A 24,135-nucleotide genomic window follows, 5' to 3' on the forward strand; every position below is an offset into this window, starting at 1 on the left:
TCCCGGGATTAGCATTATCGCTGAAATCTCAGTTCGGCGGAGAACTCAGAAGCTGAGGGTCTAGCCAACACAATACATGCAAAATACTGCCATGATAGTTGCGAGCCCAGGTCGGCGTGTATTTAGAGGGCTCCTTAGAGTTAACTTGACAGGAACCGACGTATAAACGCCCATGGGTTCCCTTCGCGTCAAATTACAAGAGCCATACACCACCAATCCTTTTACGGGCCGAACTTCACTGCCTTTCCCAGCTTGGAAACACCACGAATGTACCAAGCCGCTAATCAGTCGGTCTTTAGTCACTATTTCCCCCTGAGTATTCAGTTGTAATTTAGGCTGAAAAGGTACAAGATGAATTAGAGTCATGGAGATCACGCAAGTTACAAACAAAATAGTTTATTCGCAGACAGGTAGGTTATTAGCTTTAGAATATCACAGTCAATTACAAAATACACAAATTAAGAATAGAGATAGAGTAAATAATCATACCTAGCCTGCTTTGGCTACACACAAACACAGAGTATAGAATGTGCCGTGTGGGGAGTCGAATGCGATCTTCCGCTGCTACACATACATACATACATACATACACAAGACATGTTGTGTGGGAAGTCGAATGCGATCTTCCCAGATTGGTCTGTCTCCCTTGCTTTTATGCCAAATCATACATTTGAAACCAGGCGGCAGTGCCGTAAATCAACCAGGAGGGGTGGTCAAATCTGGAATTTAGACCCCCACCCTTGGGGGTTGTTAAGTAGGGAAAATGAGATGATTACCAAGAGAGGACAAGAGAGGTTTTCCCTTGAGTTACTGAAACTGTGGTTTATTAAACTCCATTTGGTATGAAATGTATCTCATCCGATTCCTTGATTTTACCGGATTTATTATGTTGCAGTTATCATGAAACTTCCCTCCTGATTATCCATTTTACATGCAATTCCTGTTACTATTACATAAGACATAATGCAATAATACAAGGATCACATGGACAATGTTTTTTAAGGTTTTACCGTGTCTATTTACTATCTCAATAGCAGTTTTGAATATTTAATCTAGGAGAGCAGTCACCCCTGTAATGACAGCAGTGCCCAAATGGGGGCACTGTGGGAGTGTCCTGAGCCTTTCCCATAGGAGGTGTCCAGGTAGTGGGTCACGGACGCATTATTTTCCCATGAGTTTTTTAATGGTCCTTGTGACTTAACTGACCTTAAACCACTCATACAACCGTCCTTATCTCCTTGGCGCCGATGGCCTGAAGGTAGTCCAAACAGCATTGCCTTTGACATGTACCAGAAACCCCAGCTCTCAGGCTCCTCACACATGGCAGCCCTTCCTGAGTCCCACTTTGCATTTACCTTAACCACTATGCTACAGGCCAGGTCAGGGAGCTAAAACAAATGGCTTCTACAGAGACAGCTTTTGCCCAGTTTCCCCTTAGCTCCTGGATGGTTATGATATCAAAGGTAGACTGTTACAAAAACTAGACCATTACACCAGTCGCACTGAACCAATCAGAATAACACCAAACATTACCATATTCTGACCTGGGATTATCATGAAACATCTTTATGCCATCTCCAGTATTCCTGTGCTCTAACCCTGTAAGGAATGTGAGAGAAGGGGGGCTCCCCAGGGGGCCGAGGAAGGCTCCTCCAGGAATCCTTCTCTAGCTCTCCCCCACAGGCATGTGTGCTAAAAGGTGGTGGCTAACAATGCATGCTCCAGGAGGGGGAAGTCAGCAAGCTGACTAGCACATGACACCAAATGTTACTTATGACTGGCTTACACCTGATAGTCATAGACAGGACCTCAAGGCACCAACATGGTCTGGAGTGTTTCTCTGCTTCAGGACATATCCGTGGTGTCTGCTTTTAGCGGATTATGTTGTCTTTTTGGCCTCATTATATCGTAACCGATTCACAATAGAATAGTTTGCAGCTTAGTGTGATGAGGTTGGGATCAGCACCTCCAATCTTGGCATAGTTCTCTCCTGGGAAAAGGTGGCTTGTTCCCTTAATGTGAAGGGGGAGCAACTGTCCCTGGTGGAGGAATCACAATTTGCAGGGTCTTATTCACAAGTGAGGGAGGAGACCCAAAGACAGACCTAGGACATGCTGGTTATTTCTCCCAGCTGGCCTGAGATCACCTTGGGATGAGTTGGAAGAAGCCACTGGGGAGAGGGACCTCAGCGGCCACTGTTGCCACTGTGGCAAATTCATTCAAATGTAATGGTACATTTTTTCCACATTTGAATAAAAAACTGATAACAAATAATATTGCAATGCTAAAATAACAATATTGTATCAATTGCCACAAAAATAATTATCACTTTGTTATAGTATTGCTTTGACAAGGGGGGATACCCCCATATCAATACTGTGTGTATATCTGTGTGTACATGTGAGTGAATATACAAAGGGTAGTAGACCAGATTCAAACCATTGGAGGCAGTGGCCTTAACTAGTGTACCACCCATGGCCATCACAACACATTGATATGAACTAGATATGAAAGCAAACATACAGACAGTAATATGTCATGTTGTTACATTAACAGCAAAGAAGTTGCAAACCCAAGTTATTACATTAAAGAGGACAAAGTTATTACATTAATTGTTTTTTATTCCATTACCCATTTTATCACATTTGCAACACCCACTTGCCCACTTTAACTAGCATTAAACAAAATCTAGTCTTGCAAGCCCTTCCTGCCCATTTCTTATGCGTGGATGCCCTCTCCTAGCAAAAAAGTGGTATTTTGCAATTCATTGATGATACATCCTACAACAAATGGATTTGTTTTTATAGCTAGCATGCATAACGATGCTTGATTCAAAAGTATATTTTGTGTCATTCTTATCCATTTCAACAAGAATTCTGCTCTGTGAAATGCATTTCTAGAGCTAGCTTTTCTGCTGTTTGTAATTTAATGTGCCAGGTCTTTCAGGCCTTAGCAATAGACCAGACTGGCAAGATGTCACTGCCATAGCCACGCCCTCGTTCTCAAAAACAAAGCTCTCGTTCTCAAAAACTACTCAGCGTAAAAATGTCAACTTGATATGGAAACGCTCAAAATACTTTCAGTTTGTCGGACATATAATCAAAAAAGATTTTGTTGTCAAAGGTTATAGGTAATTTAGGTAAAATATCGTATTCCCGCAATGTTATTCTTACCCCCGAGAAGGAGCCTGTACTACCTCAAAGTACCCAGATTCACCGGTCTGGTCCATTGGTGGCTGGAGTCTATGAGTTTGGGCATCTGTTCCATCAAGATAATATCCTACTAAAGGCAGACAATAATAGCAGAATTATTAAAGAACCAAGTGGTGAAGGAAACACAAATAGGACATAAGCTTGAAGACATCTCTTTTGGGGTGACCTTCTCAATTTTGCTGTAGTAAAGCATTTTTGTTTATTAGTGGCCAGCATAAAGCATAAAGATTATGGATTTCAGTGATACTTTAATTAAAATGAAGCCTAGCTCCAGTTCTGGATCAATGTAGTGTGTCATCCCTTCCCCTTTCATAGCACATCAGCATTGGCAGTTTGTTTACAATCTGGGCAGCAGTCATTCTGCCCTTGTGTATGTCAACAAGCCACATTACCTTGCGGGCCCCCTGTCCTTCCTTCCCAAGCACATAATGAAATATTATTTCAAATTAGTTGTGCATTTCCCAAAAGGTCTTTCCACTAGAGGCTTCACTACAGTGGAAGTAAGACTGCACTCTGCAAACTGTTGGTCTTGGCGCAAAAAGAAAAAAAAAAAAAAAGATAAAAAGGAACAATAAATAAATATATAAAGTCATGGCTGAGGGAGAGTGGACATGGATTAATGGGGCCATTTGAAAAACAATTGGTGCAGACGGTGTTAATTAAGGTGAGGTAAATAGCATGGAACATGGAATTTGGACAGTGCTTATGCTTTGCAATTCAAAGCAGGCCTCTATGGGCAGTGGAGTGTATTGTTAATGAAATCTCCCCCCACACTGCATAAGATGTTGACATGCAGTAAATCTGACTCTGAGGTTGTCTTGGAGACATAAAATGCATATATTTCTGAGGTATACTTGTGCCATTGTAACCTTATGGGTTTGTGCTAGGATTTGAGGGATAAGGATGTGTTCCAGAGTAGAGGTGGGACAATTTATATTTTTCGCCTCATGAAAAAAATCAAGCTGACTTGTTCTTAGCGATAATTTGGATCAGTATCCCTGCAATCCATTAAACATGCACAGAAATGGCACTCTTGGTCTTTGACCTTCATTAAGGTAAAAAAACCAAAAACATTTTTATGGATTTTGATTTGATTATTTGATTGACACAATGTTGATACAGCTGGTGAAATTTGGTGACATTTTTTAAATGTGTAACTGTTCCGTATGTTATTGGTAAGTGTTGTGCTGGAAACAGAATAACTACAAAGTTATATCCATAGGCCCCAATTTGCTAATTATATAATGTGTATGAATAGATTGTGGATCTTCAGGAAGGAGCAGCAAGTTGCCCAGTAAACCGTCTGGATCTTGGACATCTGTTAGGTTTAATAATCTGTCACATTGGATTCCAGACCATTGTCTGTGCCTGCTTCACACCAGTAGTCCTTTGCTAGGACAATTATCTCACAATCCATTACTGACAGTCGGGTTTGCTCCAGACGCAGGGTGCCTGTCCCAGCTTTCTTCACCATAGCCTTTCCATCAGAGTGAGCACCTCGTTACTAATACTGAGAACGCCCACCCATCTGCTAATCACCACTGACACAATTCACCTTCTCAGTAGCTTATGTATCATTTGTTTTGTACGAGGTCTTGCCCCTGGATTGATCATTTTTGTCTTTTCATGAGTTTGAGGTAGGTTACTCTAGTAACTTGACAGCCGTCTGCTTTTTAATAGTATACGATATTTATCTCTTTAAAGTCGTAATGTTTGCACATAAAATTCAGTTTAACTAAATCTGAATGAGTCATGTTTTTTTCTTAACTCCCCATTTTCATAGATAATTTCATATTGTCGCCAGTTTCTTTTAAAAATGTGTAACTTTTACCCCTGTCAGACATTTCCTTCCCCATTCAGCCACGTTGATGGCTTAGCAGAGAGGAAGAAGGTTGTGGAGATTTAAAATATAACTGACACTCCGGAGACCTGGATGTCCATGTCCTATAATACCAGCTTATAGCCCTGCCAGTGCGATTCGCAGGTGCTTCTTGGCAGAGTTGCCCTCTCTGGCCCCGAGTGACACTTTCTCTCATAGAGAGGGATTACGCTCCATCCCTTGGCTCTGCCTCCTCGGCAGAAAGCATTGTGTGGATTTACCTGCAGGTTTATCCAGTCCACATCACTGAACTCGCATCCTTAACACTCACCAGCCCAGGAGCCCCACAGCTTAAACACAGATCTGTCCAGAGTCCTTAAACACATTTGGCAAAAATCTATTTGAAAAATTATTCATTTAAATTTTGAAATGATATGGATGACCGTGCAAAAAAATAACTCTCAAGGCGCATCTGAGAATCTAGATAAAGGCAGCGGTAACATTCCAGGTAAATTCTTGTTTATTCACTTCCACTTTTCCAGGTCTAGGGGTGGCAAGACCCAGATACTAATGAATCTTCATAGAATATTGAGATGTCAACTGAAATCCATTCATATTGAGGAATGTATAACACTATTATCAAATTCTACTGATGCTAACCAATCTATCCATCAAAGATGAGTTTTTTTTTTCCAAATCTGCACTGAGGATATGGGGTTAAAACAATATGTTTATAAATTTATGCACACAACCTCACACCCAGACACACTACACAGTTTCACCTCACGTCAAATGCTGCATGCAGCATCTTCAACTCAATAATACTCTCTGTGCAGTTGCAACAAAACTCATTACTCTGGGCAAATGACTTTATATACAACCTAATACATGGTCCAGAAGTCTACAGGGAAGCTTGCCCAGGCTTCATATTGACCATGAAATATTTAACACAGGAGACATTACTTTGAAACTGCTTAAGGAAGAAAAAACAGCTGCAACCCAAGACCCCTTGTCATCAGGTACACAAATAAAGCAAGCCGCATGATAGCTTTTCATTGGCACTCATATATCAGAGGGCAATTAATTACTTGCAGTAAATTAAACTGAATCGGCACACGTTGTCAGGATTTGGCCCCTCATTGCAGGGGTGGATGGCAACAAAGCACTTGGATATTTTTTATGCACACTCTTTATGTATTTAATTCTTTTTAATTTAAGCAGTAATTTTCTTAGCTAGTTACTGTACTGATACAATTTGTAATTACAGAATTAGACGTGGAGTCCATAAATTCACTCTTGCTAATGAAATTGTGCTTCTCAGGGGTCCTGTTCCTCTTTGGCCTGTGGGAACCAATCTAAAATTCTTATAGACAACACCATTTTATTAATTTCACATCAATAGAAAATGCATGTGATGTCTGCTCTGAAAGACACGGTGCAGAATGCGAATGTGAAGCACAGAATAAGTTCATGCTCTGCATGTTAATGTCTTTCCTAGTCAGTGGTATTTTATTTCCACAGTGCAGAGAACAAGAAGCTTCTCACCACAAATTCTTCAAACTAAGGGTGGGACATTTTAGAAATTTCTCGAAACGATTATAAGTCGATTTGTCCATGTGCTTGCTTGAGTTCTAGAATATTAATTCATTCATTCAATCATTAATTCACTCATTCTGTGCCTCAAGCCTGTGCTACAGCAGCAGACCTCCTTAAAGGCACTGCAGATGATACCCTCCTGCATAGGCTAGTCTGCATGACGACACTTTCCGATAGGATACAAGCTTGTTTTGAGTCATCACCATTGGCCAATAGTTGAAGAATCTGCTGTGGAGTACTTGTTTACTCAATTAAACAATCTCGTCCATAACTGCCACCTGGTAGTCTTCAATTGAGAATTTGTGTAGTCAAGAAATGGTATTAAGGAGTCGATCTCCAATAACAACCACAACAAAAACACAATAATAATAATAATAATAATAATAATAATAATGTTAATAATAATAATAATAATAATAATAATAATAATAATAATAATAATAATTAATAATAATAATAAGTATTGGAAGATGTTCAATGGCTTTGCTGTTCACTTTGACCACTTTGGAAAGTTTGTTCCATCACTGCTGGGCCAGTACAGACTGGGTGAAGCAACCACACAATGATTGCACAGCACTTGCCCATATTCTGCAGATATCACATCTATTAAGACTGTATCTCTTTGCATCATAGGCAACATTGAGATATGATCTCTCTTGGCAGCAAGAGCAGAACTCATTCTGAGCACTTGTAATAGCAATCCCCTGGAATATAAAGGTTGGTTTGCGGTTGGAACCCTTTTAAATAATACAAGCTTTAACATGAAATCCAATGCTACATGCCAGTTCAGGTTATTATTGACTTTCTGGGGTATAAGTTTTGCAGGCAGCCTGATCACATATTACAATCAATTGTAAAAAATTGTAAGACTTGAGAATATTAGACTGAAACTTGCATATACTGGAATATTGTTTTGTTTAAAGATTTATAAAAAAATTAAAATAAAATAAAAAATTATATTTTGTGGATGGTGTTTTGTATGCATTGTATTTGTTTTTATATAGGAACTATAACAGCATTATCATGGCATATAATTTACATATACAGTACTGTGCAAAATCTTAGGCACCTGTATAACATTCTGTACAAATAAGATTATTTCGAAAAATAATTAAATGAAAGGTCCTAAATAAACGTACTATACATTTTACATTACATTTTACTTATTTTGCAGAATAGTTCAAAACTGAATCAAATCAATATTTTTTGTGACCTCCCTTCGGCATTAAAACTGCATCACTTATCTGAGATATAGAAATGCAGGACAGCGTCGGCTAAGACAATCAGGTTCTTCCAAGCATGTTGGAGAACTTGCCACAGTTCTTTTGCAGACTTTGGTTGGCTTCTTGCTTCTGATCTCAGATGGACTTGATCAAGTTTTTATATAAAAAGTAGTAAATTACTGACAGTAATATGTTACTTTTTAAAATTAAATACAAAAATGTCTCTGTAAAATTAAATCATTTGGAAAATTAATATTTGGAAATCTCAAATGTGTTCTTTTATACTAACAAAATAAACATATATATAATAAGGTCTTTGGTGCCTAAGACTTCTGCACAGTACTGTATAGTTCCCAGATCACATTTACAGATATGTTTGTCTACATGTATGTGCATTGAAAATGCATACTGTACAGTGAGATGTTTTAAAGAGAATGTTTTCTTACTGCAGATGTTTGCTGGGGAACATTGAGATGTGTTCATGAGCTTCATTACCTTTTTAAGAACCATCACTGCTTCAAGCCCTGGGCTAGGCTCCTGACATGCTTCAGTTGCCAGGACCTCCTCTAAATAGTTTATGCCATGCAGTATAAGTAATTAAAGACGTTTCACTTTGCGGCTCATTAAATTAGGACTGTTTGTAGAACAAGTTCGATTCTGCTCAAAGCTTATATTTGGGCAAAAAAATATCAATCAAACACCGTCATCTGTGGAGCCTCTGGGAGGTGCTCCATATCTGTACCCTATTTGCTGCCGGGCTTGTTCTCATTGCATATGGGAAAACAACGAAATTAAAAGTGCAGTAGTTTGCTGTATGAGGCCAATAATCCTTCTCTATTCAACCTCCAGCACAATCACCCCAAAGTCAGTTGCAGTGAAGGGATGGCATTAGGCAAATTGAGCTAAACAGAAACTAAAACTCAGAGACAATTGTAACACGATTTGCTCCAACATGTATAACTCAATTTATGTTAGAGATCTCAAACTTTGATATAAGCTACCCACATTTGTCTTTAGATATTGCATTACATTATATTATTGGCATTTTGGCAGACGCTCTTATCCAGAGCGACGTACAGTTGATTAGACTAAGCAGGAGACAATCCTCCCCTGGAGCAATGCAGGGTTAAGGGCCTTGCTCAAGGGCCAACGGCTGTGCGGATATTATTGTGGCTACACCGGGATTAGAACCACCGACTATGTCCCAGTCATTTACCTTAACCACTACGCTACAGGCCGCCCCAACAATCAACGCCCCATACAACAATATCACAGAATGTGTGAGTAAATGCAAGGAGTGCCAACCTATCCCACTACTGGGGTGAGTTACACTAACTGGAGATGGATGTAACAGGAATATAAAATGTGCTTAAATCAGACCTTGTGTATACTTGTGTATAGGGCTAGAGTACAATTATTTTCTATAAAACAAATGCAAAGTAAATTGTAAGAAAGACACAAATATACATGTCTTTTTTACGTCATCCTTTTCAAAATGACATTTTTTAGTCTTTATCTAAGCTTTATTTCTAAAAATCTATTTCCAAAACAATATACTGTAACAGTGTGTGTACGTGCGTGCGTGTGTGCGTGCTTGCGCGCGCGCGCGCGCGTGTGTGTGTGTCAGCTGACTACCCATGTAGTGCTTTAGTGTGTCTACTGTTTTCCTCTCCCTTTGCCTTGGCATGCTGAGAAATACATTCCAAAAACAATGAGTTTCAATCAGACTTAAGTGTCACAACCACCCCCAACCTGTGCAGCCATTACATAGCCAGCTATTTTGGCATGTGGGTTTGAAGCTAGTATGAATTTGAAGCATCAAGAGAGAAACAGTTTATCACTGCCACGGACATTAAACCATTTTACGTACAATATAGCTGTTAAACCAAAAAAAAAAAGATGAGATGAGAATTATTACTTTTGTACCTCAAAATCTTAGTTTAGCTTAAAACACTCAATATTTAATATAGTCATCAAACTTCCCATGTGAGCTCAAGGGGGAATATGGATCTGGACAAACGTGCTCATATTACCACAACATCCCTTGTTGGTCAAATCCCTTGATGGTATAACAACTAACCCATTATTTCAACCAAGAAGAGTGTGTGTGTCTCTGTGTTTAAGGAGGCAGTAGGCATTCTATGCCATAACATGCAAGACACATCAGCTGAGGTGGACAGGGAAGTATCTACAGTATTTAGGCAATTAAAATGGGTGCTGGTTAGATGGGCCGATGGAAAAAGTCATATAGGGAATTGGATCAGGACACCAGAGAATACCCTGCTATTTGAGATAAAGTACTGTGGAAAATTCATATTAGTTTAGGGTCCCATGAGAAAGATGGTCTTTCCTGCTTTGATGTCCCCAACACTGCAATGGGGATATTTCTTTCCTACCAGAGCAAAGACTGTCCCTTACCAATAGAACTAACTGGACAGCAGAAAATCGTCAGTGCACACTAGCAAACCTGAGTGGAAACGCCTGGAATAAAAAAAAAAAAAAACCATAACATATTGTGTAATAAGCATATTTTTATGCTTGGCCGAGGTGGATAAGTTGGCATATTTTTTTTTTATCAAACCTTTGAGCTAGTCTAATAATTAGTCATGTATCAGGAATATCACTGTGTAAAAGCTATGTTTGCATTAGTTGTTGCACACTTTACTAAATTATTAAGGATGTAGAGGAATTGTATAATTTATCTTATCATTTGAAACAGTCCAGTCAATTGAAGAGCATGGTGAAATCCAACGAATGTTCCATGGTGCACCTGTCCTTCTGTGTCCATCTGCAGACTTTGTTGGAAGGAAAAATAAAGTACTTCACATTGGTTTTGACCCTACATCTTTATTAAACTGTGTTATACTGAAGGTTGCCAAGGGCTCACCTTTGTTCTTACTAGCTGCTCCAGCCAGGACCGCAAAGAAGAAAAATCTTGCTTTCCCCTCCAGCACTTCATTGTTCTGACAGTAGTATTGTGGTGGGTTCATTCATGGAGTGCTGTCCATGTGTTGCTTAGAGCTTCAGAAATCCTTCTGGTGGCTGATGCATTTGAATCTGGGACAGTCACTGTCAAAAAGGGCAGTACATAATCATTGTCCATGCCCCATAATCAGCCATACCAAAGTGAGTCACTTCCAACATGGACATAATCTCATAAATACTCACTATGGAATAGCTAGCAAACTAGCAGAACTGTTAGCAGCAAAACGGGTAGCACGAGACTACAGCCTTGATTGCAGTTAGAACCACAGCTAAAACAGTTGACAGGTGTTGGTGACAGATGTGCAGTCAAACGACAAGAAACCATTGGACTCACCAGGGGCTTTAATACTTTTAACTTGCTCTTGCTAATTGTGGCGAGACATATGGATGTGAAGACAACTTTAAAAATATTTTTTGTATGTCTTTAAAAGGGGAAAGCTCCCGAATATAAGAGTCCATGCATGGCCAATGTGTGAGCATCTCTCTTTAGCCAGTCTGTGGCTGACTCATCAGTCTCACCAGCCAATCAGGAATGTATGGTGGCGTTTTGAAGAGAATGGCTAAACATTTCTAGGGTGATGGAAGAAGTGTAGGCAGTCGTCGTAGTTACATGCCTGTGTCGGGTTATTTTCGATGAGTGAAGAAGATTGAAACACTCGTATTGTTTGAACTACAAGCCTGCACATTTCTGAAGTATCACCGGAAAATAGTGTTACGCTATTAGACAAGTGAGAACAATCTGACTAGCTAGCTAACAACAAAGTGAGACTTAAGATATAGGTATACTTCAGCCATTTGTCTGGATGCATTTTCTAAGAGGCCGCGCATTGGAAGCTGCATTGAGAGCTCTAAAGGGACCGGGTAGAACAGTTCGGCTGAGATCAAGTTGTAATATCCTTTCTCTCACTAATTTCGTTAGCGAGTGTACAAACGCCACAATTCATATCTACCCCTCCCCTTGTGAGTATTCCCTGCCACAAGACTTCCTCCGAAGCTAGCACTGGGCTGTAAGAGGGACATATGCTGTTCGCTGGAGCAACGTTATTGTAATAGTTTTAATGAGAAGTGATAGGGACGATAATAACATCATAAACTAACATACGCACTCATTAACTTCAGCCGAGTTCAAGGTTCAGCCTGGGTCAGAGGTCAGTTATACGAGCGCTCGTGATTTAAGTTAGCCAGCTAAACAAGTGGATTCTCCTACCATATTTGGGATTTGAATCTTGTTTTATTGGTGGAAAAATGACCAAAGGTAATTGAGTATTGCTGCAAGTGATAAGAGTAGCTATACATCTGTAATCACTTTCTTTATTGCTCGTATCTGGTCTCTGTCAATAAATGTGTTCCTATTTCATGACTCTTAATCATTTTTTTGATTGACTTGACATCAGTCTGCATCCTCTCCAGAGTATGGGCATCTTCTTTCTTGACTGCCAGGGAGAGGGAGTGCGGGAGGCCTTTGGGTGGGTTCAAATACACACTGACACACACACCCCCACTAGGGCTACACATAAAGTCCTTAAAGTAACACTTCAGGTTAGGGCCATGACATTGCAAAATCCTGAAACCCCATCCCTCTACCCCTGTTTAGTGCAGCTTAAGTTAGTTGTGTTGGGGGGTCAGGTCCCAGATCCTTGACTTTCCAGCTGTCTGGAGAAGCCTGCATTCACTGCCCCTACCACGCGGGTAGAGTTCTGCCTGCTAAATAATGTTAAACTCACCGTGTTTCGAACAGAACACAGGGAAGCGGCCCTTCCACCAGAACTTAATGTCTGTTCAATGGTTGTTTTTCTCCTGAGGATTGTGGTTTATGATTATGGTTGCTTATTGGCTTAGACTTAGACACTAAAACACTTTGTTTGACTTTGATGTGTATTATCATAATTTCATTAGATTCATACTCATAGTAGTCAACCGTCCCAAAATGAGCTTGTCCAGCTCCCTTGTAAATAAATTACCAGTCGAGCAAACAATAATTTTTGGGGGGATCACTAGGATGTGCATTAACTGTTGACTTACTGCACTTAGTCGACCGACATCTGGTCTGAAACTGGATCGCACGGTGTCAGTCTCACAAAAGTCCATTAAAAGGTGATATAAGCGTTTTCCTTTTCCCTTAGACTGAAGGAGGTTTTTCTGAGATGTCATCTCAGGGCCACCGTACACATTGCTGAACATGTTTTCCACTGGTCCACTTAAGTCTAATACTAATACATAAAGTGTGCTTATTTTACTTAAAAAACAAGTGGTATCATTTTAGGTAATTGATGTCTATAGACCAATATCCAAAAAGAAGCCAACAAATCGTGATAATGACTGTGAATTAAGTTGGCTAGAAGAAGCAACACAACATTAGGTGATCATTTGTGCTATATGATTGCTTCCACAGTTGATTGCTTCAACTGTCGGCCTAGGCAGATGTCAGAAACTTAGCACGGGTTAAGTCGAATGATTAAATTACTCCTCATTTTTGACACTCTTTTATAAATACTGTATGTGAATGTAATTATTATGTTATGAAAGCAGCTATTATGTTATGAAAGCAGCTATTCTTTTTTTTTTAATTGTTTTTGATAGCAGGGCCATTTTTCTAAAGAGTCTTTTCACCTTAAATGTTCTGTGCACGTACCAGGCTGTCAGCACATCACCCTGCAGCCTCCTGTACTACCAATGACATTAGAGTCCCAGGAGAAAGTCTGTTTTATAGGAAGAGAATGAGAAGCAAAGTTGAATTCGACCCTTAGGATGCTGTGCAGTCAATCAATAAATTAAAGAGCCTTGTTTGGAATTAAGGAGTCAAATATAATGCAAAATATAATTCCAATTTCAAGAAATAGTGCCCCCCCCCCCCCCAATATACTGTATATACAGTATATGAAGCCCGAGGAATCATTCTCAGACCGTGCCGTGTAATAAAATTAGATCTCAGTAGCTTATTTGAGGCTTTATGCATATCTACAGGGAACTCATACATAAAGTCTGCAGGGGGGGTTTTGTCATAGTTTAATGTGAGATAGCACCGACAGCAAGGAAAATACGGAACACTTTTAGATGTCCTATATATAGTTGTTTACAGGTGCTCTTACCATATCATATAATGTTCAATGTTCACAGGGATAATGGCAACTATGAAAGAATGAATCCCTGAAAGAATCAATTTTCTATTGATTCTACTGATTTTCAAATTTACATGCAGCTTCCCAACCAATACAAAGACTCACTTGACACTGTAGGGGGAAAAAAACAAAAAAACATTTTTTCAAAGGCAGAATTGTCTTTGCTCTAATTCAGAATTTGCCTTCCGTTGCTACTTTCATCACCAGCAGTGTTTACAATGCTGGCCCACCCATTCTTCCTCAACAGTCAGATACATATTCTGGGTTTTCAGTCATAGCACTGATATTTTCAGGAATGGTTTCTATGATGGAATTACATTGATTTTTGTGGTATGGTTGTGCCATGTTATGAGAGGCAGAGAATCAATCTAATCTCATGTCATATGTATCGTCCAGCCAGTAGCGAAATGAATAATGCTTTTGGCACAATGTACGGTATGCTTACCCGCACACACACATGCAAACACAATTTTAAAAACAAGCAATTTTTAAATGGCGTTCACATTTCACTCCTATAAATTGCATTGATGTCTCAGCTTGCCATATGGTCATGTAAAATGAACACTGGGTTTATTTCTTAAAAATTACTATAGATGCAACAATACACTTAGCCTCTGCCCTTCATCCCATGCTAATGCCTTAAATCACCAAAATGACACTTGCTTACAGGACAAATCCATGTCCGTCAGTGATTGACACCTGATTTGAAAAAATATTTTTGTATGAACCTCTTTTCAGTGAGCTTACTCATGGACAATCTGCTCTGCTTATGAGATCAAAACAAATGGGGTAAGAGTCGCCATAAAAATTGTACTCACATCGTGTCTCATAAGCCACTTAATTAGATGCAGGATGTAATGAATGAAATAGACAGACAAGGCTTATGAAATATACTTTGTAGTCAAGTGTGTGGATCTTCCTTCTCTCAGATAACAGCCCACAGACATAAACCAAGTATTACCCATTTAGCACAAATGGCAGAATTGAGGTAAAAGTATTCATACAAATAAACATTTACCCTATCCAAAAAAAGCTCTCTTCCCCCATTTTTACCGCACTACAATCTTTGAAATTCAAGCAATTCATTGCAAACCTGAGCCAAGGTACCTTTACGCAATTTATCATAAATATATCAGCTTGGCTATACAACAAAATCTACTTAATACTGGAACTAAACAGGGGTGATAATGTCAATGTGAAAACACATTCAACATACACTCAGTAGGCACTTATTAGGTAAACCAGTACACCAGCTTGTTAATGCAAATATTTAATCAGCCAATCATGTGGCAGCAACTTATTGGTGATTGTTGATCTGGGATTTTCACGAACAACAGTCTCTAGAGACAATCCAGTGAGCAGCAGTTCTTTGGGCAGAAATGCCTTGTTAATGAGAGGAGTCAGAGGAGAATGGCCATACAGGTCGAAGCTGACAGGAAGGTGACAGTAATGCAAATAACCACACATTACAACAGTAGTATGCAGAAGAGCGTCTCAACATAAAACGGGTCAAACCTCTAAGTCGACAGCTACAGTAGCAGTAACAGTCAGACCAATAAGTCTAAAGAATAAATCTAATAAATACCTAATAAAGTGCTCACTGAGTATACACTAGTTTTAAAAATCATTGCTTGCCTTGTGATGTAAAACTGGACACCAATTCATTTTTGACATAATTTAAGTGATCATGTGTTTGATGACCTTTCAATTCAATCCTTGGACACATGTTTTATATTATCAGTAATTGCCAAGGCCGACCACAACACCAGATAGCCAGACTGTTGGTTTACAAAATACATAAACTTCTGTCAATGGGGTTTTATAAAATAATATTGTGCCAATAATAAGGATGAACAGCCCCATGTGGTTCAGTATACTCTGAAAGTAATATTTGAGAGTATTTCTAAATGGAATGCAGTATATAATTTTAGGCATGACGTCATAAATGTGCCATAATAAAAGGCATTTGTCTGGTAGCAGATAATTACTATGTACATTAATGTGTGCAGTACGTCTATAAAGATATGACTTATGCTGTGTAACGGTCATTGGATTATACATTTCATAAGGGCGATCTGTTAGAGCCTATCATTTATTGCATGGTTTTACAGTTTGATATAACTATTAGACAGGCACTAAGGATGACCTTTTAACAATATTCTGATAATATTTTTTACAAGGTCACAACCAACCAATGTACCGAACTGAAAATATGTCTGAAGTACCTGTTAAAGAGAATGGAGTTAAAATAAGCTGTTGAGAGAGAGTGAGGGAGCAAGGAGTTTGATACAACTACTGGTTTCATTAAATGTCTGTTTCAGAAACACTACATTCAGATGGTGGCAGATGGTGGTGGTGCTGTCGTGGCACAATTCTTCGCACAGATTTAATTTTAATCAAGACATTGCTGGCTGGGAAGTATGGTTCAGTGAGATATGGGTTTGAATGTACCTTGTGCTTGGGGTGGCTTTATGCAGCTGTTAAATGGTGTATTTAAGCAATAACTCATGACAGGCAATGGTATATAGAAATTTTATCACAACCCCCGTAGCTGTGATAAAATGTATATATACACCACGTTCTGGAGTGTGTTATTGCTTTTATAAAACGGTTACCAAACATAATAATATAGATATTATTGACAGAATCCAGAAAAATAACAAATTCATTCCAAGAATAATTTACAAAAAAATATTTCCTGCCGCTGTCAGATAGTTCCAGGCGGTAGCTATGCAACGTTAGTAAACTTTAACGTTATTCTGCCAAACTCGCTAGCTAGTTAGCTTGCAAGCTATTGTGATTGAGCAAACAAAAGTTCATGCCTTTTGGATGTTTCTTTGTACTTTACCATTGTGCAAGCACTGAAAGACTGTCTAACATTAGTGGAATCATTGTGTAGGTCTACTCATTTTATTATTTGGAAAAGCGCTACTCTGCTCTCTCCAGTCCCCACGTTTCGTTCACCCTCAACCTCTTACACTTCTGCCTGCTTACGGACACAAATATCTCTCACAAATCAAGAGCCGCATCCGATAGTTTCTGAATGACATGGAAGCCAAGGCAGTGTGTGGATCTGCTTCCCTGCTTGCTTGCAAATCCTGGGCAACATTGTTGCAAGTGTTACATCCCTCCGGTGTCTAGGGGTAGGAGGGAGTGCGTAAAATATTTTGATGGGTGTTGAGTGTGTTTGGTGTAAATGATGAGGGTGTGCAAAGTGCAAAGCGGTGTATTATACAAAGTGCAAGTGCTGTTTACAAATATATTTAAAGAACAAAGAATACATTAAGGTCACAAGGCCAAGCGACATGGATGTTGCCAAATAAATGAAATAAACTAAACAAAACCAAGCTAGAAACAAAGATAGGCTGACTGACTTATCCAGCAACAAACAAAAGCCTATCCTGACGACTCTTACATAACAAATTACACAGTTCCTTTCCTAAAGTGTCTAATACATGAATTCCACCTACATGCAGCAATGATTTATAGAGGTCTCTGTCTTACCTGCCCCAGGGCCTGGACTATACACAGACAAACACACATATGCACAAGTAGGGGAATAACTAGTTTGGTGGTTTACCACACACATACACAAATTGTAACAGTGTGACAAGGTGAGAGCTCAGTTAGAGAGAGGCAGCAAACAAACAGCTTTTATCTTGGGGGGGAAATATGTGATTGGTAGAGGCGGGACCAGGATAATGTCAATTGACAGGTGGGACAGCGAATGGAATTGTGATTGGCCACCTGCAGAGCAAAAATGGAGGGGAAAACAGAGGGAACACAAGACAACATCATGGAGCATAACAGCAAGTGATTGACATTAATGGGCTAGCATCTAAAGGTTTTTCCATTTTGACTCGAATGGCCGCTTCACCGCGGAGTGATACTTGAAATAGAACTGTAAACAAGCATTAGAACTCACAGCAGTGGTATCAATCAGATCTGAGATTTGTCCTGCCCGTTTTATAATATATTTTAAGAGGGAATCATTCTGCAAAATGTATCAGTACCCTGTAATTTCAAGGAAAACAAGTCCCAAAGTACAAACCTCCAGTCACCGAAGACTTAAAAGAACAGCAGCAAAAAAAACAAAAAAAGAATTGCTAACTGAAAATTGCTTATAATTGTAAATACGCATTTGAAAAGTTTTTTTTTTTTAAACAACGGATATATATTTTTTAAAAGATGTGATGTATTGAAGTATTTTTTGAAAGCCCCAAAATGAAATAATCGTGCCTTGTTGATATTTTTCTAATTTAGTGAAGCTTTTCTAAAGAGCACCGTTGACACTATTTTCTGCTGTCGTCGTGTTGGGAGTGTTTATTTTGCAAGAGATCAGAATTAGGCGAAGGTAGATACCATGCTGTTTATATCTGCTGCTTTCACTGCAGTTTCCAATTTAAACGCATTCACACGCAGTTCTGCTGGTTCTGCCATATTATTAATAAAACATAGCCGTCAGAGGAACTAAGATATGAGAACATGTCTCTGGGTGATAAGGACAGCCTGTCATGCTTCACTTATGGACAAAGCCACTGGATTTGTCATGTGATTTTACGCTGTAAAATATTCTTAAAATAATGAAGAACATTTCCATGTTCAGTGTCTATGTGGTAAGTGAACAGGGCATTGCTGTGAAAGAGCATGCCTGCTCAGTCAAAGGTATAAAACAATCAATAATACAAATAGGCTTTCCAAACTTGGAGAAAATTTGTTTAAATAAATAAATAATACATTGAAGATCATTGAATGCTATTAAAAGTCACACATTTTCTGAATTATAAATTAATTCAATCAAGGATTAGAAAACATTTTTAGGCTATTCAAAATTAAACACATCCAAAAAGAGATATACCATTTGAACGCAACTTTAAAATGATTATCTCTGGACTTAAGTTTTCAACTTTTTCTTGATTCGGCAATGAATACTTGCATTTCTGTCTTATGGAAAAAAAAACACAACAAGAAGGCCCTGGGTTCAGGCCCCGTCTGGGCCTTTCTGTGCAGAGTTTGCATGTTCTCTTTGTGTCTGCATGAGTTTCCTCCCACAGTCCAAAGACATGCAGGTTAGGGACTACAGATGCTCATTAGCTAACTCTGGCGCATTTTCATTGATGTGGCAACTGAAAATCTTGATTAATGTGCACTGATAAATTATACTTATACCAGTTATACTTATACTCATTATTAGAGATCATTATCATCAAAATGCTCCCAAATGCATTTTTAAGAATGCTTGAAATGTAAGTACGATTCAAATATTAGCACAATGTTTTTTTATTCATTAATCCAATATGTCAGGGAACTTATCATTTTCAGTATTAACCCCAATATTTTAGTATGGTTCCATCTGACATCAGCTAAAAAAAATAAAAAAAGTAAAGCATAATGACTGTTTAACACCTCTAAGATTTTAAAACAGCGTTGTTTTGTGCTCGCCCTGATCTATGGGAAAATATTTGCCATAAACACATTGCTAACTGTTAAAGCAGGAACCTGGGATACTTTCTCAGCAGTGCTCAGAAAATGAGCACCGATTAGCACAGCTTGTCAAACACAGGCTGTTCAATACCAAGAGCAACACATTTTAACACTGATTTCCCGTAACTTTTTTGCCTGATTTTTTATTTTTTGTGTTTTAATAAGAATTGGTTGCTCCATTTTCCATTTTTAAAGATCATAAGAAGGGTTCAATTACCTTCCTCTGACATCCTTTTCAAATTCCATTGTACGAAACTAGAGAACTAGTAAGTAGTGGTGCGCACAGCAAGCGAGGATGCCCATAATAAAATGGACCCTGAATCTCTCAATACAGGTCCTCAAAATGACTGGTCTGAAAAGTGCCTTTTTCAGGGACCATTGTTGACCCTGTATTATCCAAACAACCTGCTGCTTTTCCAGCTATCATCATTCTGCACATTCGGCTTGGGTAAGCCATTTCACCTTTCCGCGACTAACTCAAAGGTGATATATTGGAATGAGTGATGTATCACATATTGTATGGATGGGGAATGCATTGTGCTTGCAGGTTTGGAAGTTTCTGAGGAGTTGAAGTGAAAATTGAAAATATGGAAATATGAAGAAAGCAATAGAAATCCTGCCAAATTACCTTCTCACAAATATCCATTAGATTGGAAAGATGAAATGAAAAGTATGCTTTTAAAGTGTGACTGACCCTGAAAGTTGGACACACATCCATCTATATGTGGTGCACACACACACACACACACACACACACACACACACACACCCGCAGGAGCTATGTGTACTGTATGCGGTATAATGCCGTGAACGTATTTGACCCCTTCCTGATTTCCTTATTGCCTGCACACGCAATTGTTTCAGATCTTTTGACAAAATGTAATATTAGATAAAGCACATTTCTTATATTTCTATTTCATTTATTTAATGAAAGATGTTATCAAACACCCACATAACCCCTGTGAGAAAGTAATTGCCCCTGTAAACGTAATAACTGGCAATATTTGCACACAAAAGCTTCCTAAGCTTTAATATTATTGTTCTTCCTATTATAAGAAGAATAATATCAGTCTTTCACATCACTGTGGAGGAGTTTTATCCTAATCTTCTTTGCAGAAAATATTTAATTTAGAGAAATTCAAGCAGGACGGACCACCCCCCCCAAAAAAACCCAAAAACAAACAAAAACAAAACTATAGCTATGCCTGGTAATGTCTATTGGTCCCAGATTTCCTGCAGTCAAATTGCTAAACATGACTACATTCATTTACATAACATATGTATTTGTCCCAAACGTTATAGAACCCACTGTATATATTTCTCTATTAAATTTCTCTCAGGAGTCCCCTTTCGAAGAGCAAATTGAAACGGAAAAGGAAATTAAATCACAGGATTCAAAAGGGCGAACGACTGTGCTCCAGCCGAAATGAGGCTTTTCAATTTAAGATGCATTAAAGTGCCCAAAAAATGTTTGTAAATGCAAAAGAGCTTTCGTGGCTCCACTTGAAATGCGGCATGAATTTTCCGTGGCATTTTTTTCCGGAGTCAGTGGGAGGACGTGGCTTCTGAGCACGGCGCGGTGAATGCATTCAGGTGTGTGGGAGTGCAGAAGGCAACATCTGCTGAGAGAGACGGGGCGGGCGAGGAGGGGGTGTCACATCGCCCGCAGGCGGCCCGCTCCGCATTTTGTCTCGCTCGGCAGGGCCGGACCGCAGACCGGGTGTCGGAATGGCCGCTCCTCTCAGGCGGAGCATATGGGACGACACCGGGGGCCTGCGTGAGACCCCGCCCGGGTCCCCGCGCGCAAGATGGCAGGGCCAGCTGCATGCTGGAGCAGACAAATTAGAAAGAGGCACGCTGAGAGGGCGTCCGATCGTGTCCCTGCTACTCGCCCTGAAGCGACCGCAGGCATGGCTGTGGGAAACAGACAACATCCCCGGAGCTCGCCCTGAAAAGACCACCGGCATAACCTCAGGAAACCGCCATATCCCTGAAACGGGGTGAGACAAGCAGGAAGACGAGAAGCAGACACACACACACACACACACGCGCGCAAACAGATTGTACTGACACATTGAAGGCGTCATTAACACAGTTATTCTGTGGAGAGGAGCTTCGACAGTATTTATCGACAGGGAAAACCCATTCGACTGATCTTTTTTTGGCTGGTGAGGCAGAAATCTTGGCTGTGTCAAAGCCATCATACAGTCCGGTACATCCACTTCATATTGTTGTTATTTATCATTCGGTGATAAAACAAAGTAATAAAACGAAGCCTTGAAATGTTGTTCAGGTAATGTACAACTGTATAAAATATTTTCCTATCGATACTATATGAAACCTTAGCAGTATATGAATGCTTATATATGTAATGGAATATTCGATAATGTAGTGTATAGCATTTTAAAATGACTTCTCGCATAAACTGCATAGTCACTGCAAATGGCAGACACAAAGCACAACTACAATGCGTGAGTTTGCATGCGGATTCTGGAGAGGGCCTTGTCCCCTCTGATGAAATTAAAGCTGTATCCACTCTGATTCTACTCGCTGAGCCGCTACAGACCACAGGCCCCCTGATCCTGGGAGAGAACAGTGAGGGAGAGCACAGTGAGGGAGAGCACAGTGAGGGAGAGCACAGTGAGGGAGAGAACAGTGAGGGAGAGCACAGTGAGGGAGAACACAGCGAGTGAGAACACAGTGAGGGAGAGCACAGTGAGGGAGAGCACAGTGAGGGAGAACACAGTGAGTGAGAACACAGTGAGGGAGAACACAGTGAAGGAGAACACAGTGAGGGAGAACACAGTGAGGGAGAGAACAGTGAGCGAGAACACAGTGAGCGAGAACACAGTGAGGGAGAACACAGTGAGGGAGAGAACAGTGAGCGAGAACACAGTGAGTGAGAACACAGTGAGGGAGAACACAGTGAAGGAGACACAGTGAAGGAGACACAGTGAGGGAGAACACAGTGAGGGAGAACACAGTGAGGGAGAGAACAGTGAAGGAGAACACGGTGAAGGAGAACACAGTGAGTGAGAACACAGTGAAGGAGAACACAGTGAGGGAGAGAACAGAGAGTGAGAACACAGTGAGTGAGAACACAGTGAGGGAGAGCACAGTGAGGGAGAGCACAGTGAGGGAGAACACAGTGAGTGAGAACACAGTGAGGGAGAACACAGTGAAGGAGAACACAGTGAGGGAGAACACAGTGAGGGAGAGAACAGTGAGCGAGAACACAGTGAGCGAGAACACAGTGAGGGAGAACACAGTGAGGGAGAGAACAGTGAGCGAGAACACAGTGAGTGAGAACACAGTGAGGGAGAACACAGTGAAGGAGACACAGTGAAGGAGACACAGTGAGGGAGAACACAGTGAGGGAGAACACAGTGAGGGAGAGAACAGTGAAGGAGAACACGGTGAAGGAGAACACAGTGAGTGAGAACACAGTGAAGGAGAACACAGTGAGGGAGAGAACAGTGAAGGAGAACACAGTGAAGGAGGACACAGTGAGTGAGAACACAGTGAAGGAGAACACAGTGAGTGAGAACACAGTGAAGGAGACACAGTGAAGGAGAACACAGTGAGGGAGAGAACAGTGAGTGAGAACACAGTGAAGGAGAACACAGTGAAGGAGACACAGTGAAGGAGAACACAGTGAGGGAGAACACAGTGAGGGAGAGAACAGTGAAAGAGAACACAGTGAAGGAGAACACGGTGAGGGAGAACACAGTGAAGGAGAACACAGTGAGTGAGAACACAGTGAAGGAGACACAGTGAAGGAGAACACAGTGAGTGAGAACACAGTGAGGGCGAGCACAGACCTCCCTGCTCCTGGATGAACACAGTGAAGGAAAGTACATGTGACAGTACAAGGAGAGTCCATGTGTTAGTCTCCTCGGAGGACTGGGTGAATATAAGGGTCAAACTTGATACTCGTAGTTCAATTATAAAGGTAACGTAATGTGTATGTACCTTTCTATAATTGACTGTAAATTTAAGTCAAATATTTACTTGCAGGTTTCGTAGGAATCGATCATATTGTATTGCAATCCCCTTTCTCTAATGAGTACTGCATATCATCAGCGGTCTCATGAATCAGTTCTCCAAATTTGTAGGGATCAATGTTCCAGGCATTCTGCTTTTAAATCGTGCAAATGAATCTGCTTTTTCCTTCCCATCAATTCAATAGAAAATGCAGGAATACTAATCAGATTAATCTACGTTTAAGAGGATTCTTTAATGTGCCATTTTATTTAATTGAAAGGAAAAGGCTTATCATTGGACCAATTTGAAATACCCAGTCACTAAGAAGAGATGTTAAAAATAGCTTCCCTCAAGGTATCCTTAATTAGAAGCTATTAATTTCCTCAAAAAGAAAGCCTAACTCCATTTTACTGTCCTGTTTTGTGATGATTCAGAGTTAAATGTGATTCCCTTTTGCTTGCTGAAACGCTGCATGGATGCCCCACATGTAAATTGATGGTAATATATGCAATTAAGATAACATTTAGGGAATATTATTCAATGTCCTTTGTTAAATGTACTGCTGGTGCCCTGATTCAAAATGTAGCATGGAATAGGCATATGCATGAAGCCATACAGCAAATAAGAGCTGACAAGGACTGTAGCAGCTACTTAATGCATTCAGTAAAATAATTTGAATTCATGTCAATTTCCCAAAGTCTTAAGGCAAATCT

The 24,135-nt window shown here is 39.9% G+C and overlaps 1 long non-coding RNA gene across 1 annotated transcript; it reads right to left on the minus strand.

Annotated features, from left to right (window-relative positions):
* Positions 1-10,570: 10,570 nt before the first annotated feature.
* LOC133111297 (uncharacterized) lies at positions 10,571-17,571 on the minus strand. Its single transcript, XR_009704977.1, has 3 exons — positions 17,459-17,571; positions 10,738-10,919; positions 10,571-10,645 (listed from the first exon to the last, which is right to left on the minus strand). It is a non-coding gene; the product is annotated as an uncharacterized LOC133111297 (long non-coding RNA).
* Positions 17,572-24,135: the final 6,564 nt, after the last annotated feature.

The sequence above is a fragment of the Conger conger genome, chromosome 15 (assembly GCF_963514075.1).
Source record: "Conger conger chromosome 15, fConCon1.1, whole genome shotgun sequence".
NCBI lineage: Eukaryota > Metazoa > Chordata > Actinopteri > Anguilliformes > Congridae > Conger > Conger conger.